General features: G+C 41.9%; 1 protein-coding gene across 1 annotated transcript in view; it reads left to right on the forward strand.

The window, feature by feature from the left end:
- Positions 1-478: 478 nt before the first annotated feature.
- LOC106562373 (carbohydrate sulfotransferase 8) overlaps positions 479-15,850 on the forward strand; it is a 199,337-nt gene continuing 183,965 nt past the window's right edge. The window contains exon 1 of the mRNA XM_045689291.1: positions 479-1,381. The gene's annotated coding sequence lies outside the window, so the exon portion shown is untranslated. The remainder of the gene's footprint in view (positions 1,382-15,850) is intronic.

Raw genomic sequence — 15,850 nt, forward strand, 5'->3', positions numbered from 1 at the left:
CTGGGGGGGGGGCAGGGGGAGCCAGTGCCCCTGTGACAACAATTTTGGACCCCCCTGTGGCACCCCTAAATGTGGAGTATGAAATAACTTTTACCTAACTAATTTTTGCTATCTTTCTTTTTGTTACATCAGTTATTAGACAGTGGCAACGCGGAACACTAATGATTATGAACATGGTTCTTCTTTTGCCTGCTAATAATGCCTGCATTGCCGTGAAGAAAACGACATGACAACAATAACGTCTAATGTAACTGGCCCCAGCTTGGCCTCCCCAGTTGAAATGGTCTACAACCGCCACTAGTGGGACCAAAGTCTCCATTCAGAACCATACAACTTCCTTTATGGCTTTTATTACCACTTTCTCTATTGGACTATATGTGAGTTAGGCTACAGTAGAAGGCTGCATGTCTCTATCCAGTCCAGACTGATTTCCCTTCTACAATTATGTAGATTGTCAAATTATTTTGGGAATGAAAATATGTCACTTGGGGTTTTTACTGTAATTAAATATACGTAAACATATAGTGCAAACACCATATCAACACATTTTTTTTTTACTTTCTAACTATTCTGTCTTTATTGCACGACAAGCAGACGCACCTGTCTCTGTCGCGTGGTAGCCGGCTTTATTTCACTTATTTCACAGCACGGGCGGACACCTTGATCTCAGACAGTTACAGTATAGCCGCTTCGCGCTAGGCTCGACAGATAAAAATGGATTCTATACGGTGATTCCCTGGCATTTGTGGCATCGACTCGTGTTCAGGTAAGCAGGAAACAACCGCTCCCAGTTACTGATTTATTCTATAATAAGGGCGCGCACTGGTTCGGTGACTGTATGCTACTGTAGTCATGTTCATATTTTGTCTCACTTCAAATCCAAAAGATGAAAATACATTTTGCATTGAACATACAAGATGAAATGTAGTTTATTCATCCGTTTTTCAACGGATCACCAGACATTACTGTTATTGTAGTGGTTGCCTGGAGGAAAGAAGAGATACCTCTCCTTGGAGGCTTCCCGGGATGCAAAACTCAAGCGCAAGACACAAGAGTGGAGTGCAATACTGCTGCTGTCTGATTGGCGAACCGTCCATCGCTTCATGTTTTCACATTAGTTCTACCCGACGAAGCTCTAACCAGGTCTATTGCAACCAGGAGTCGACCACGAGACATCTAACTTGTAGAGACAGTAGGCTAACATTTGTCTCGGGTTTGTTTAGTCGGAAAAGCCTATTATTTAAGAAATAGGCGGACGCCCTTTCGGTGGTGCTGAAGATAGGAGGACTTGGCTGATCTACGAGTGAGGAGAATCAGTACACGAACCCACACTTTTCTGCCCCGTCTTGTCAGCTTTATGATATCAGGTGCTTTCGCTAAGGTAAGTTTATTCCCATACGTATCTAGATAATATTTTTGTCATGCGAGTTACGTCATAAAACATAACTAGGCCAACTGTCTTCACATCCTATAGTAGTCTGGGTTGACATCTCACCTGTATTCAGTCAGTCAAGTTTTTGTGTTCTTGTTCATGTTGGAAATGTTACAGAACCTCGTTACACATCATATTGATAGGCTACATTGATACATTTAGCCTATTTAGTTATTATTGAAATATAACAACTTCATTAGCACATATTTGCTTGATTTGTTTATTGTCTCACTGTCTCATACCGTTTCCACTAGATACCACAGCCACAAAGTCAAAATTGGCAATATCGTAAAAATTCATGAAAACCAAAATGTGCTTTTTGCTCTTAATTTAAGGTTAGGGTTAGGCATAAGGTTAGCAGTGTGGTGAAGGTTGGGGTTAGGTTTAACATCAGATTTTCAGAAGATACAGTGTAGAAATAGGGGGGGTTAGGACTTGTGTCTGTGTTAACTAGTGATGACCGTCTCTACAGGTGACAATTGGGCAAACAATATATATTGTTAATACAATTGTTTTTGTGCCGCTACAGTAGACCTATCTCCTAGCCTACTTTTGTGCGAGAAACGTTTTCCTACACATTTCTTTGCTCATAGGAATCAAACAGTGGATTGCAACGACCTATAGGTTTCATCAGCGCATTTTAGAGGTGACATAAGACCAATAGCCTAGTTACAGTGGATAGATGTGTTTGTTGAAGAAATGATCATGCGCTCTCCTCTGGTATCCATTATACCTTGCCATTATTGGCATTAGTCAAACAGATAGTATTATTCTGCTCCTCTTTTCCCTGGTTCTCCTCTCCCAAAGTTTGAACATAATGAATGCTGCCACTGTCTTTCCCTCATTTGGAGTCATGCCTAGTTGCTCCTTGCAGACTGCCATATCAAGCATGCATTATTCAATTTAAGTGGTCAGTGAATGAACTCAAATTGTGTTCATCCTAATTATACACTGAGTACATGGGGAAAGTATCCCATTATTCATACTGTGATTCAAGAATGCTCTGTCATTTTTCAAGTCTCAGGTTAGAGCGGGCTAGGTAGACTGACTGCAAATATTTTCTGTGATAAATGACAGAGCATTCTTATTTGGTTCGGAATATTATTTTCACCTTGTTTTGTGGGAATTTGAAATGGCATATATTACATTGATGTCTGTGTTTAACTCCACTTTCAAATGAACCATGATTCTGTTCAATTTCTCATTATTACAAGATAATGAGGCAGACAGAAATCTGAGAATAAATACACTCCCCACCATTTTAAACGTAAGAATGTAAAATAATTAAAAACTGTCATTAAAAACAAACACGGGCAAGTCTCCAACAGCACCTGCTGCATGCATGGTAAAGACAAGAATGTGAGTGACAGCAAGGTGTGGTTATGGGCCTGCATTACAGGATCCAAGGGACAATAGAGTTGAGAGGATCAGCTTTATATTGTGGATTTGTGTAGGTTAAAGTGCCTGTGTGGATAACAGACGTGGATGACTTATAGAAAGTTTTGTGTAGGCTTCATTTACTATTGCAGTTTGTATCTGACCTACAGTAGATGTGGCTCAGAGATGCCCTATGGAGCTGACCCAGAGGGTGTGTTGGATTATAAAGGCGATGGTTGCAAGGATCAGGTGTCAGTATTATCTGCAGTGCAAACTGCAAACCCTTAAATAGGCCTACATCACTTTATACTTTATGACCAAGAGTGAGTGAGTTCAGCATACTGGGTTCCATTTGTTCTCCCCTCCTTGCTTCCAAAAACATGTTATGTTTTGTGCCAAAAAAAGAAGCTCTTGGTAATAGATGACGAAGGTCAGTGATCCGTTCTTTGGCCAGTTCATGTTTTTCTCCTACAAATCTATGACTTTACTGCTAGGTGCTCTGCTGAACACAATAGAAACATCTTGTGGAAAAGAACACAGAAGATTGCTGTGTTTACTAGCTCTGAAAAAGTGACCCAGTCTATAAGCATGGGTATGACACATTGTGGAAGATGTAATTTTAAATGATTATAATGATCTGTTAGGCTACTCCAGCTCTTACTGATCCCTGATAGATGCAGTGTATTCAATGGCTTCTTTTGAGGACCTCAGCTTTCTGCCGTCATTGGGGTCCTATTGGGCATCAAGATTTAGGCCTCTGTGAAGCCACTCTGTACATTTGCTAATTATAGAAACATTATGTGCAATATTTGTGCAGTATTGTGTAATTGTAAAATGGCCCCCAACCCCTTTTCACTTGGTGCCAGAGAATGCAGGTGCTGTCCAACTAGAGAATAAGGCCCCCTTTGAGGTGGTGTCCATGTGACAGAAGCAATGGCTTCTGTCAGCGCCAGGGTCATTGGACACAGCAGAGCTTTGACATGTACAAAATGTGCTTGAAGATGCAGTGCTCATACTGAGGCTGGCAGAGGCCCAGTGAAGCTGGGACATAGCACAGATGGCTCTGCAGTGGAACGGAGGGAAGAGTGCAGTCCAAGCCCAGCTGGAAGCTAGGGATGCCTTACTGCGGTGTGAGTGAGTGAGTGTACTTGTGTGCACGGCCGGCGTTATGGGCGGGCCGTACCTTATCTCCTTGCCCATCCAAATAAAATAGTTAAATAGTTATTTATTTATTTATTTGACTGAGACGCGCTGACAGAAAGATGCATCAATCTCAGATAAAGCATCTGAGTGAGTGAAACAGAGACCCCTGTCTCAATATGTCTAGACCATGTACAGTATCTGATTCTGTCTGGACCAAAAGACTATGGAATGTCATACCATTTCTGTCCAGACAGCATCAGATATATGGGCTAAATATAGTAAGACAGAGGGGCGCTGTTTTGCTCACTCGGATGTTTTCTTTGGTCAGAGTTTCAGCAAAGAGGAAGAGGCGAAGCAAGAGGGCTCACGCTCTCCAAAATCTGTCCAGAATAGGCTTAATGCATTTCTATGGGCATAATAAGCAGACCTAAGCTTGTCACCTGCCTTCCCGCCTTTGGGACAACGACTCCCGTTGTTAGGGCAGAGAGATCTCGTCATTATATACAGGTCTCTGGTTTCAGCCTCATGCAAATTGGAAAGGTAAGTTGGCGGGTCCACAGTGCACTGTTAGGATGCTGGCTACCCTTAAAGTAAATTGATGATTTGTCAAAATTATATAATAACTCCTATATAAATAAAAACATTACAAATATTTGACCAGATAGAATGACTTAGCATGACTTAGCCACAGAGGATCATTAGCTTCTTTTAAAACATAGCTGTGTAGGCCTATGCCTATTTGGGAAGGCCACCATTTGGGCAGCGCGTGTTGCAATAATGTCGAGCTGATGAGTTGCGGCTGTCAGTGAAAGCATCTAAAATATGCGTGAAGATAACGTGTCTTGAGTATAATTTAATATGTTGCAAAAAGAAGAAGGGGAGGGGTGTGCAGCGAAGATATGTCGTGTCTATCTCCAGAATGCACACACTCAGCTCTCCAGAATGCACTCAGCTGTCTTGCATCAATTCTTGCGCATTCATTGTTTCATTCTGTGAATTGTTTGCCCTTTAATTGCTTTTTTTTTTTTATCAATTCCCCATTACATCTGTCACCAGTAGGCCTAGTAAATGTACCGTTAATTTTGTTACATTCATTTCTGTTAATGCATGTATTAATTACAGTCATTTACCATTCTCATTCTCGGAGTGGAAACGTTGTTTGCAGAGTTCACAACCTGCTACACTTGTGATAAACACGTTTTGGTTTATTTCATAACCATTACAAGTTTTGTCAATCTTTTCATTGTCTTTTGTTTGAAGTGTTCCATGAGCAATGAGCATGAGTCTGGTTTCTCAGGAGCGCCTGAGCACGCATAGAAGTAGGCCCACCTAACCTGCTGCGTGTAAATATAAGAAAGTGCCCGTTAGGCAATGTCTGATTGTCTTATCTCACCAATTCCACCAGTAATAAGCTGAGCTTCTCAGTGATTGTTTTCACCTCACACATTGTCAACAAAGTCTGTTTTTTATTAACATCCATTGCGAATGATAGTTCCTCAGTATTTTAAAAATCTTTCCAACATTCCCGGCCTCAATAATCCCCAAGCCTCGGAGTGAAAGAGCAAAATATCATGATCTGATAATCCCATATATCCAGTGGAAATGTAATAAAAACAGCTGTTTGTCTCGAGCTCACTGGTGCGGGAAACTTTGAGGGTCCGGAATAGGCTAGTTGACACAATGTTGCAAGTTTGTTAGCACCAGCTTCTGGCCGGACCCAGTTGATGATTTGATACAATGTTGCACTTCACTAGCGATAGCTCAAGTCAAGACAGATAGCAAAGGAGGCAGACTGTTGGAGTAGAGAAATTAATGTGATTGAAAGAACCAGAATTTTCATCAGGAGATTTTCTACTGTTTTTATTTGTCGGCTTTAGGCTTATGCATTTTACTTAGTTGACGATGGATGTTATAGGCCTACTGCTGCATTGGCCTATAGGCTATCTCTGAGTTCTATGCACTCATTTCTCCAGCCGCCAATGGGCCACAGCGTATCAATGTGTCCATATGGCAGAGGCTGGTGCTCTCGCCTTAGTTACATTATTACTTTTAGAATTGTAGAATTTTACTTCAGATCTTTATGATTAACCACATAAAAATTATTTTGAGAAACTAAAATGTTATTATTGAAGTGAAACTGTTCCTCGAAAATGTGCATATAAAAAGGATCATAACTGTTACGAAGATGGATAGCAATGGTAGGATAAATTGCAAGCATCCCCAAAGTTGAAACTCAAGAGCTGCCTATGGGCTTTACTATAACACCCATAAAAAAATGGTGAAAGCACAAGCGCGTGCACACATAGGAGGTCCCGTGAAAAAACATGCCCATCTATGGATATCCAAGGCTCATCCACCCTGCTTGTGTGTGTTATAGAAAGAGAGAGAGAGTAAGAGAGAGTGTGTGCATGTGTGGGCATGTGTGTGTGTTTATCAGAGCAATTACTCATCACACCTGTTAGTCCCTTACGGAAAAAACATATGAATTTCACATGTGAACAAGTGAAGTGTTCCACTTTTTTTTTTCATGTGATCACGTGATCTTATGTGAAGTTAATGTGATAACATGTGCCATCATGTAAAGCAACATGTGATAACATGAAACTACATGTGTTACCATGTGATCACATGTGAAGTTTTCCAAAAACATATGTTTTCACATGATTTCACATAAAAAATGTATGTGAAATCATGACATTTTTCTGTAATTCACTTACTTTACCTTTTGGTTTCCAAGCTGAATCTGCAGTTTTTGTTACTATAGGATTTAGAATAATATACAGTAGATCCTTATAGATGATCAGTTACTACCATGGGGATGTATTGAAGCCATGGTGCTGTGTAGCTAGGTGACCCTGGACTGGGGGAGGGGGGTTTGGATCACTCTTGAGTCTGATTAAGGACAGTGATTCAGTGCGTAGGCAGTGGCTTGTGCGACATTACAAGATCTCTCTCTTTTTAAAGAAGAACCACCTGAGATCCCAATGTGGAGCAGGAGCGCATGACGACAAACACACACAGTGGCTTCAAAGAGCTAACCTTCCTTCGCCGTTTCCAGTTGGCAGGCCGCTAGAGAGCAGAGTGGGAGAGAGAGAGAAAAGAAGCCTGCTCTTTTCATTCCGCCACATCTGTTCCGTGAAGGAATAAGAGCATGATCTGCACTCTGATTACAATGAATTATTCCTCATCCGGCTATAAATATGTGCTCCCTTGAACACTGAGCCTCTTTCAATGCCAGGAATCTTCGCACTCAATACAGCGCAGCATCACCAGGCAACACCCATGGCCTTGTCGACTGGTTTGGAGCTGGAGAATCAGAGACACCAGTTGAGTTTACTGGGTAGTTCCTGCAGTCGAATGACCAAAGCGCCCTCTAGTGGCCTCATGGGTGGAATGTTATTCATCATTTCATAATTAATAAACATTATTATAATTTTTAAGCCAGAAATCTGGTGTTTCTATGTCAAACGGTTTAGTTATATTTCAGTCTTGTCAAAAAAAGTGCACTATAAAGGGAATAGAGTGCCATTTGATGGCAGCCTGAGCCTCAAACAGGAAGTGGATGAATGTGATATTGGTCCATCACCTCTAATGGGAACAAAAGGTCATCCCTTAATTATTCATTTGGGATGTCAAACAACCCTCAGCCGCTGTTATTTAGAGGAGGAGATCCATTGAATAATGCAGAAGGAGGATTCTCTTTCCTCCTCCAAAACCAGAGGAACCCACACTCGTTGGTTTGGATGTTTCATAGTAGAGCCTTATCTTTATGCTAGAGCCCCCTGTCATTTTACACCGACCCGACCTTCACTGTCACTTCTGGTGAAACTTGGGATGGCATAGAAGGTGACATCTGACTCGTGTTTTTTTTCTACATATTCTAATGCCTGTTTACAGAGTGCTCCATGCAGGGAGAGAACGATAATGCATTAAAACAGCTGAATCATTATGGTTGTCTTCCCACTCCCCCTATCTGTTGTGGTAGACTACCCTTGTCAATTGCTTTTAAGCAGCTTTCTTAATATGTAAGGGATGTTTATTGCAGCTCAAGGAGCAAAAGGAGATATTAATGCTATTAAAGTGCATTAAAGTGAAGAATGGTGTAATGTGAGTCGCTACCGTGGGAAGAATAGCTGGGAGGAAGCAGAGAGGATTCAGACGAGTGTGGGGGAGAGTCTGCAAATGTGCTCTTTGTTCGGCATGAGAGAGATAGAGAGAGAGAAGAGAAGCAGAGAGAGGGGGGTGGTGGTGGAGAGAGAGGCAGATAGAGAGCGAAAAAGAGAGGCACAGAGAAATGAGAAAGAGAGCAAAAGAGAGAGGCAGAGGAGAGAGAGAGAGAAAGAAAGAGAGAATGACAGAGGGAGATGGAGAGAGAGAGACCACCTCCAGACTGTTCTCTGAACATGCAGAGATGCACATGTAGAGATACGTGACTCTGTCACGGATCCCCCCGGTACTGCTGCTCATTCTGTTCACCAGTTCCGGAGGTCGACGTCCTTCTAGGCTGTACTGAACTGTGTCATTACGCTCACCTGGTTCCAATTCCTCACTGATTGTGTTTGTATAAATGTGCCCTTTGTTTCCCCATTGGGCTGTCGATTATTGTTCCCATGTCCGTTGGTCTTGTGAGTACCTATGCGTTGTCTCAGCCTGTGCTGCGTGTTTTGTGCATTGTGTATTTGTCACGCCCTGATCTGTTTCACCTGTTCCTGTGATTGTCTCCACCCTCTCCAGGTGTCGCTTATTTTTCCCAGTGTATTTATCCCTGTGTTTCCTGTCTCTCTGCCAGTTCGTCTTGTATGTTTAGTCAAGTCAACAAGTGTGTTTTTCCCGTACTCTTTATTGCTATTCTCCTTTTTCTAGTCCTCCCTTTTTTGACCCTATGCCTGTTTCTGGACTCTGTACCTGCCTGCCTGACCATTCTGCCTGCCTTGACCACGAGCCTGTCTGCCACTCTGTACCGCCTGGACGGTGATCTGGTTTTGACCTTTTTGCCTGTCCACGACCATTCTCTTGCCTACCCCTTTGGATTAATAAACATTGTAAGACTCCAACCATCTGCCTCCTGTGTCTGCATCTGGGTCTCGCCTTGTGCCTTGATAGTATTACGGGGCTCGTCCCGTGTCGTTCTATGAGGTTTACCCTCGCTCTTTTGTTTGGGTACATCCCTGTGTTTTGTATACGTGCTTGGTTTGGGTGTATTAAAAACCCAGATGAAGTATTCCTCCGCCTGTCTTCAAATCCTTTATACCAGCGTGACAGACTCTCAGGTAGCAGAATGGAGGAGGCAGTGGAACTACATTGATTTGGGAAATTAGACATACCTACACTGAGTATACAAACCATTAAGAACAGCTGCTCTTTCCATGACATAGACTGACCAGTTGAATCCAGGTGAAAGCTATGATCCCTTATTGATGTCACTTGTTAAATCCACTTCAATCAGTGTAGAGAAAGGGGAGGAGACAGTTTAAAGATGGATTATTAAGCCTTGAGACATGGATTGTGTATGTGTGCCATTCAGAGGGTGAATGGGCAAGACAAAACATTTAAATGCCTTTGAATGGGGTATGGTAGTTTTGTGCCGGTTTGTGTCAAGAACAGCAACGCTGAGTTTTTCACTCAACAGTTTCCCGTGTGTATCAAGAATGGTCCACCACCCAAAGGACATCCAGCTAACTTGACACAACTGTGGGAAGCATTGGAGTCAATATGGGTCATTATCCCTGTGGAACGCTTTCGACACCTAGAGTCCATGCCCCGCCGAGTTGTGGCTGTTCTGATGGCAAAAAGAGGGGATGCAACTCAACATTTAGGTGTTCCTGATGTCTGGTATACTCAGTGGATTTTTAAGATCAAATTCAATAGGAAGGAAATCTAGTAATTGGAATAATAAAATGTTCATAGCAGTGAATTTCTGGGACACAGAAAATCTCTTTACTCCCTGTTGCCCTAATAGAACACCAAATGATCAATACATCTCTATAATTAACAATGTACTTCAGGAGGGATGAGTTTTTATGGATACATTACTGGATACTTCAGCTCAGTCTGTCAATCAAGAGAACACATCTTATTAATGTATTTCCTGCTAGAACCAGTACTTGACTTGGAATGAAATAGGTGCCGGTACTCATTTTGGGTGCTGGTACTGTTTATATTTATGTGCAGGAGCTCCACAATACTTCTAAGCTAATATTCTATAATAGGAACAGGAGCTCAAGCAGTAGAACATTTGAGGTGAGCCCCTGCCCAAGTCAAGCACGGGCTAGAACTGAGGTAAGATTGAAAACCAACCCGACACAAACTATGGATTGTTTGTGCTTGCCTGCAGAGTAATGCAGAGCTTTAAAACAATAATTTTTAAAGAAAGTACCAGTAATTGCTTTCTTGCCTTTGCACTAGGCTTTATCTAAAGAACCTTCCAAAAGAATAGTACCCAAATTCTTAGAAAAAAAAAATGCTATCTTGAACCTAAAAGGGTTCTTTGGCTTTCCTCATAGGATAACCCTTTGAATAACTCTTTTTGGTTCCAGGTAGAACCATTTTAGTTCCAAGTATAACCATTTTAGGTTCCATGTAGAACCCTTTCCACAGAGGATTCTACATGGAATCCAAAAGGATTCTACATGCAACCAAAAAAGGGTTATCCTATGGGGAGAGCTGTAGAACACTTTTGGAACCCTTTTTTCTAAGAGTGTATTGTACCTGTACAGGTTTCATTTGTCTGTAGTTTTAGCTGCCAGGCAAGGTATTAGTTATGTAACTGATCAATTGAGAAATGAAAACATTATTTTGGTTCCCTGCTGGGGACGCTCTGAGAAATCATTGTGGATTTTGTGCCAGTCAGTATTTCTCAGGAAGATAATGTCCTTATTCCCAGAGTTTGATGTTGCTGTACGGTACCTAGCGACAGCGCTCGTTTGTCTTGGCCTTGAAATAAAGGTGAGGATGAACTGGGGAGCAGATTTGATCTGCGTGTCTCTGTATATCTAGGGAGCCAGGGATGTGTATTGCTATATTGCTGCTCAGGGGGATGAACATCTTCCTCCAGGCAGACAAGGTCACCGTTCGGAGGCTGAGGGCCGAGGGAGCAGCAGGCAAGGGCCAGGTGCTCTGTGAGTTAGTTTGTGGATGGATGGCACTGTGCCTAGAAAACAGAGCTAGAGCCCAGCCTGCCCTCCGCTTGGGACTCTCCCTCCATCCCTCCTCTGTGGGGCTCTCAAAGCATTGCTTAACTCCTGTAGAACCCAACGCCCAGGTACCAGGGTGTTGATCAATTAGGCAACTGTGTTTCAGCCCAAGTTAATTACACAAATGTATTCTGCACTAAAGCCTGTCAAGTTATTAGCTGGCAGCGTAGCGGTATTCAAGCCATTCCAGCCATTCTGTGATACAGACACAGACACCGGTACACTGTAGTCTCAGTGAGGGAACCTTTTCTCTGAGAGACCTATCAGCTGTGTTATAAAACAGAGTGAAAATAGAGTAAATGTTACTTTAACAGCAAACATTAAAACGTAGTCACAGGTTATTCAGTTGAATTGTGACACAAAAGACCAGGTTCACGCAGAAGTGTAGGTGTGGCAGGTGGTTAAAAGTTGTGGTTTTATTCAAATGCGTTAACAATGCTGGTGCATAGATTTGCTTTCCATTTGAATACTACATTTGACATATTGTATCGTAAACGTGTCTGTCTCTGAAAGCTAGATTAACAGAAAATCTTACTGCCCATACAAACCTCTTTCTACAGATGGTTGGAGGTTCACTGGAGACTACATCGTCCAAATATTATTCCGTATTGCTCCTTAGAAGCCAGAAAAATGACTCAACCACAGCTTTCATAGATAGAGATACCAACCCACTGAGCACACACTGGTTGAATCAACGTTGTTTCCACGTCATTTCAATGAAATTACGTTGAACCAATGTGGAATATATGTTGAATTATCTGTGCCCAGTGGGAAGCCCTCTCTCTAATTAGTATCTCTAATTAGCAGGATTTCAGTCCTTCACGGCGTAGTGTGTTACCAATTGTTTTCTTGGTGACTATGGTCCCAGCTGCCTTGAGATCATTGACAAGATCCTCCCGTGTTATTTTCATTCACTCACCCTCTCACAAGTTACTAATGTTAGGTTTGTGTAATGTGACATGATTTCTTGTAGTCCTAATTAAGCTTGGGATTGTCGTGGAGCTATTTATATTACAAACGTATATAGCACCTTCTCTAGTGTTCAGTGTGTAGTATATATTCTCGTTCAAATATTTTTTTATTGAACACATACACAAGAATGGTGTATAGGTATAAAAGACAAGTTTACAGATCTTATCTAAACATAAGAGAACAGACATTAACCAAAAGACCCAGAGTTCTGGGCACAAAACAAATATTACAAAATAAGACATACAAAACAAGGACAGGTAGAAAGAAAAAAGGGTTGATGTAACCCCCCCACTTATACCCCCCTTTATCCCCCCCTTATTCCACCCTATTCCCCTCCCAACTGCTCAGGTGGTGGGGCCAGCACATGCTGCCCAAAGGTAGATTACCATATGACAATTGAGAGTGCGTTAAAAAGTGCAAATTCACAGCGCCGCCTGGTCCAAGTAAAAGAGGAAAGGCTGCCAGATTTGATCAAATGTTAATAATTTATTGTTCAGAATATATCTAATTCTTTCTAAGTGTACAGTGTTTGCCAATTCGCCGAGCCATAATTTGGTAGAGGGTGCTTCCCTCTTTTTCCAAAACAACAAGATACCATTTTTTGCCGAAATGAGACTGTAAGAGATTAGTTGTTTTTGGGAGTTGGTTAATCCGTTTAGGGAATCGGACACTCCCAGGATTATCAGAAGCGGGTCTGGGTCTATTGAAGTCTCCAGAACTTCAGAGAGGACCCCAAAAATTCCACACCAATAACCATACAAGTTAGAGCATAGGGCAAAGCAGTGGAGTAGTGTACCCTGCTCAGCCTGACATTTATCACACATAGGGGATGTACCAGGAAATATCCTATGCAGTTTGGTTTTGGAATAGTGTAATCTGTGTAATACCTTGAATTGTATGAGACGATGTCTGGAGTTAATGGAGCAGGTGTGGATATACTCCAAGCTGTCCTCCCAGTCTGCCACCGAAATATCAGTCCCTAGTGCTTCCTCACATTTTGCCTTAATGGCATCAGTAGACGGTGCGCTAACAGATTGAAAAGCGTCATATATACGAGATATCAGTTTGTCTGAGGTGGGGCATATTTTTATGCATCCGTCAAACATGGAAGGTTTAGCATTCCCAAATGTTGGGAGGTGTTTTCTAACATATTCTCTAATCTGTAGGTATCTGAAAAAGTTACTTCTGGGAAGATTATAAGTTTCCCTCAGCAATTCAAAGGAAGCAAAGGTCCCCCCTATATATAAATCCCCTATGGTACTTATCCCCAACTCTCCCCATCGCTCAAAGGTGTTATCAAGGTTAGAGGGGGCAAAGGAGGGATTCCTGGCAACAGGAAGCATGAAAGATATTGGTCTAAGCTCAAAGTGGACTTTAATTTGCTTCCAGATTCGGACTGGGCTATGTATAATAGGAATGTTACGGTAAAGTGACATCTCCAGATTGACAGGTGACAAAATCACAGCACCAATAGAGAAGGGGTGGCACTCCTCTCGCTCCATACTAAGCCAGCTGGGTGGCGGGTGTGCGTCATCCAGCAAAAACGTAACAGCGCGGAGGTTGGCGGCTCAGTAGTAAAATATAAAGTTTGGGAGAGACAATCCTCCTTCCATCTTGGATTTACAGAGGTGTTTTTTTACCTATCCTGTGTGTTTTATAATCCCAGATGAAAGGATTGATAATAGAGTCCAGTTGTTTATGAAAGGATTTAGGTATGAATATTGGGATGTTCTGGTATAGGTAGAGCAGTTGTGGGAGGAAGACCATTTTAATGGCATTAATTCTTCTGAGCAGAGAAATTGGGAGAGTTCTCCAAAATTGTATGTTTGCCTTAAGTTTTTGCATCAGAGAGGGGAAATTCTCTTTAAATAGTAAGGAGTATTGTTTGGTAACTACAATTCCAAGGTAGGTACATTTTTCTGAAGATAGCTTAACTGGAAGATGTTCTAGCCAGGAGGTGTTTTGCAACCGTATGGGCATTAATTCACTCTTGTTCCAATTTATTCTGTATCCCGAGAAGGTACCAAACAAATTAATCACCTCCAGAATAGCTGGAATACTATCTTGGGGTTCTGTTACATAGAGGAGAATGTCATCTGCGTATAGGGAAATCTTATTTAGAGTATCTTTAGTATTATAGCCGTGTATTGCTGCATGAGATCTGATCGCTTGAGCGAGAGGTTCAATAATTAGGGCGAAGAGCATAGGCGACAGCGCACAACCCTGTCTTGTCCCTCTGTAAAGGTTAAATCGGGGCGACAATGTTTGGTTAGTGAGTATTCTCGCACAGGGGTTCCTATATAAAAGCTGGATCCACTTTATGAACCCATCTCCAATATTCAATTTCTGTAGGACCTTGAATAGATAGGGCCACTCAACTTGGTCAAAGGCCTTTTCGGCATCAAGAGATATAACGGCAAGGTCCACGTTAGGTAACCTCTGAGAATACATAATGTTGAATAGGCGCCTGAGATTGAAGAATGAGTTTCTGTTAGGGATAAAGCCGGTCTGGTCCGAATGGACCAATTTGCCAATTAAAGTGCTAAGCCGGTTAGCCAAAGTTTTTGCTAAAATCTTTTGGTCTGTATTAAGGAGGGATATTGGTCTGTATGACCTCTTCCGGATCCTTACCCTTCTTATGTATAACTGTAATAAACACCTCATCCAAAGTGGATGGGAGCGCTCCATCCTCGTTGGCCTGAACCAACATTTTGTGTAGGTAGGGAGAGAGCATGTTGCTGAATGTTTTGGAGAATTCACCAGCGTATCCATCTGGGCACGGGGTCTTGCCACTCTTTAGAGATTTTATTGTTTCTCTAATTTCTTCAAGAGATATTTTCTTATTCAGGAAGTTAGAGTCTTCCTGGTTCAGGGCAGGAAGATTACAGTCTTCCAAAAAGTTTTGCATAATTAAGGAGGTTAGGATCCGCTTTAGATGTATATAAAGTCTCATAAAACTGACGGAATCTGTCATTTATGTCTTTGGGGGAAGAGAGTAATTCCCCAGATGCAGATTTAACTTTGTGAATCATTCAGTCACTCACATTCTTACGAAGTTGTCTGGCGAGTAGTTTGTGTGGTTTGTCACCAAACTCAAAATATTTTTGCTTGGCATAGAGAAAAGATTTAGCAATTTTAGCAGAGAGGATCTGATTGTATTGAAATTTTAAAGACATCATTTTTTTATGTTTCTCCCTAGATGGGTGTCTAGCATTCTCCCTATCCAGTAAGTGAATTTGTCCCTCCAGTTCTACCAATTCTCTTCTGTTTTGCCTACTCCTGGCAGTCTGAAAGGAGATGATACAGCCTCTCAAATAAGCCTTCAGCGTTTCCCACAGTAATGCTGGGGAAGTCTCTGTGTTGTCGTTGGTATCAAAGAAAAATGTAATTTGGTCTTTAAGAATGTTGGTTCTGTGAGGAGCTGAGGATTCAACCTCCAGACCCTCTCGTTTGGTACGATGTCACCCAATCTCAGGGAGAAGGTGAGTGGACTGTGGTCAGAGATTATAATATCATCATATCTCACATTACAGGTATAGGGGAGTAGTTTAGCATCAACCAAAAAGTAGTCAATTCGAGTATAAACATTGTGAACATGCGAGTAAAAGGAGTATTCCCTACCCGTAGGGTTAGAGATCCTCCATATATCAAATAAGTTCACATTTTTTATGTAGGTATTCAAGAATTCGCTTGAATAGGAGGTAGGGGTTCGCCGGGTAGAGGATCTATCCAA

Source organism: Salmo salar, chromosome ssa11 (genome assembly GCF_905237065.1).
Source record: "Salmo salar chromosome ssa11, Ssal_v3.1, whole genome shotgun sequence".
Taxonomy (NCBI): domain Eukaryota; kingdom Metazoa; phylum Chordata; class Actinopteri; order Salmoniformes; family Salmonidae; genus Salmo; species Salmo salar.